We start from the raw sequence: 2,708 nt of genomic DNA on the forward strand, positions 1-2,708 counted from the left end.
AGACACTGCAATTTTGATGTTATCGACGTTTTGCTACTTCCATACCATAATAGGTATGTGGGTGACTGCTTCTTTTGGGATTCTTCTTTAAGATTGAGAACTCTTGTAGCCTTTGATTTCTTAATGCTTTTTTCCTTACACAGTGACCACTGGAGCTTTGCTTCTATTGATATCCAGCAGAAGCAATGCTTTATATTCAACTCTCTTAAAAACACACACAGAGAGCTGAAATTGTAAGTGGTGTGTGTGCTATTTTTAACTTTAAACTTTTTTATTTTGTTTTAATGCACACTAACTGAATTATATGTATTGCAGTTGTATTAGAAGGTTTCTAGATGCATTGGATCACTGTCCTCCTACTGTCAATCTTTTGGATTCAATAGAGTCAATAAATTTAGAGGTAGAAAGTCGTTTCCCCTACTGATGTCTATTTCATTCTATGCCTTTGAACCTATTGAATAATTTTGTTTTGTTCAGATGTTAACAGTTTCTAACATATCTTTCCAACTGTACAGACACCACAACAAGATGATTCAAGTAGCTGCGGGGCTACTGGAGAGTGCTGATCAGTGCCAAATATATACTTTCAAGCTATTTTGAGATAGGACAGCCAGACCTTGTAAGAAAAAATAATTTTCATTTAGCTTCAAAATAATTGATATTGGTACAAAGTGTTCTAAATCATCATATGCCATTGCAGATGAGAGAAGATAACTTCAGCTTGAACTATATATATAGTTTCAGAGCTGATACAATTTGGAAGTTTTTGAAGTATGCCTCTCCCAAACCTATTGTACCAGCTACTGTCGAGTTGGGTGAGAGCTCTAAAGTCCGAGAAGGTGTCATACACCATGATGACACAGATGATGCTGATGTGGTGCCACAGGAACAAGGACCTAGTGATGATGAGGAGAAGCCACAGGAACAAGGACTTGCTCTGCTGATGTTATTGAGGAGAAGATGGAGCAGCACAGCAAACAGATTCTCCAGGGGTAGTAGAGAAGACAATGGAGCAGCACCAAGAGATTGTACAGGACAGGATGGAGTAGCAGAAAACAGATTCTCCAAAAAAAGATGATACGGAGAGCTTGGACCATGTAGAGCAACCTCTGGATCAGGCTGTAGATAAACAGAAAATGGTTGTCAAGAATATGTTCTACATATACAATTAAACACTTCTGTACAAAATTTTACTTTATTGAATATAATACCTTTGTTTATGGAGTCTGTGTTATCTCAATTTTCAAATTTTCAATGTCTTTGCATTTTATTGAACTCTCTCTTCTTTTGAGCACCTGCAAAAAAGCAATATGAATCAATAGGGTAAAGTAAACTAATAGCAGTGCTTAATGAGACTAGGATAAGTCAGATGATCTTGTTTTCTTAACACGCCATGTGTGTTAGCATTGTCCAGCCAACTGATAAAAATGATCAGTAAAAAATATACCCGATTGAGCTAGCTCTGTTGCACATCGACCTTGGTATTGTTGTTCTCCTATCGATCCATGCAAAACATCTATAAATCCCAGAATACAATCGATGTTTTGCCATGTCTCATATGATGAAGGGTATAAATCTGAAATAAAATAACACAAGAATGTCAATAAGCAAAGAAAGAAAGCTTCATCTTAAAAATACATACACCTCATAAAGAACAAAACCACAATAGAAAAATATACAATTAGGCCTGTGTTGCGGAAGATCATTTGGATAGTCTCGCAAGACAAGTTCTTTATGCATGTACACATGCTTAATCAAAACTTCTTTCACCGATATCTTCCCTCTGGTGATTTTAAAATCTCGTACTCTTCCCTTCCATGACGCCAAGAAAATGTTTTTTGTCTGGGGTCTCTTTCTTTTGCTAGGTTGCATGAGCACCCATGCTCCTTTCGAAACACTAAACCTTTCCCAAGTTCCTTCCGTTTTGACTGTACTTGAATTCGCTACCGAGAAATAGAAGAAGCAAGTCGACGGGGTAATGATGTGTGGTATAATTCTGCCTTCATAGCATTATCATCCACAGAGCGTCTTCCACAAGAACGGCCATAGTTTTTATTCACCATGGAGACCTTGTGAATCTGTAACAACAGCAAAGTAATGTAAACAAGATAACAAAGTGAAGTTTCAAGAAAGAGAAAGTGGGCAGACAGACAGTTGACAAGAAACATCTTACTCTAAGCCAAACAGGATCAAGGGAGCAGTTTTGAAAAAGAAGAGGCTGCTGCACAATGAGGCAGTGGTGTAGAATGGTAGACCTTTCGAAGGAAAGGCAGCATAACATTTCAAAGTTCAAAGGAAGGTGGAAGCGGGAAGGCCCTTGTCAGAGAAAATGTCAGACTAGATTCTATCTTCATGTCCAAAGATCTTGTGAGAATAAAAAACCAATCTCCACATTAATGTAGCACGCTTGTACCTACATAAAGTATTGTTTCTTTTATCTATTTTCTCTTATTTTTGTGAATTTCCAACGTTACGTTGGCCCTCTGTTGATTGGTTGAGAGCTTATTTTTCCAAACCGTAAAAGGCCCCAAAATGAGCTCCCTTTTTCCCTAATGAATGCTAAGACTCTGTGTGGACTACAGAGGTCTCAATCAGCCAACAGTTAAGAATAAGTATCCTATCCCCAGAATAAGTATCCTATCCCCAGAATTGATGAGTTTCTAGACAGGCTAAGTGGAGCCCAGATCTTCACAAAAATAGATCTCAGA

The 2,708-nt window shown here is 37.8% G+C and overlaps 1 long non-coding RNA gene across 1 annotated transcript; it reads right to left on the bottom strand.

Annotated features, from left to right (window-relative positions):
- Window positions 1–852: 852 nt before the first annotated feature.
- LOC147622326 (uncharacterized) lies at window positions 853–1,578 on the bottom strand. Its single transcript, XR_015269738.1, has 3 exons — window positions 1,448–1,578; window positions 1,212–1,295; window positions 853–1,119 (listed from the first exon to the last, which is right to left on the bottom strand). It is a non-coding gene; the product is annotated as an uncharacterized LOC147622326 (long non-coding RNA).
- Window positions 1,579–2,708: the final 1,130 nt, after the last annotated feature.

Source organism: Cibotium barometz, chromosome 29, assembly GCF_041138505.1.
Source record: "Cibotium barometz isolate CiBa-2024 chromosome 29, ASM4113850v1, whole genome shotgun sequence".
Classification (NCBI taxonomy): Eukaryota; Viridiplantae; Streptophyta; class Polypodiopsida; order Cyatheales; family Cibotiaceae; genus Cibotium; species Cibotium barometz.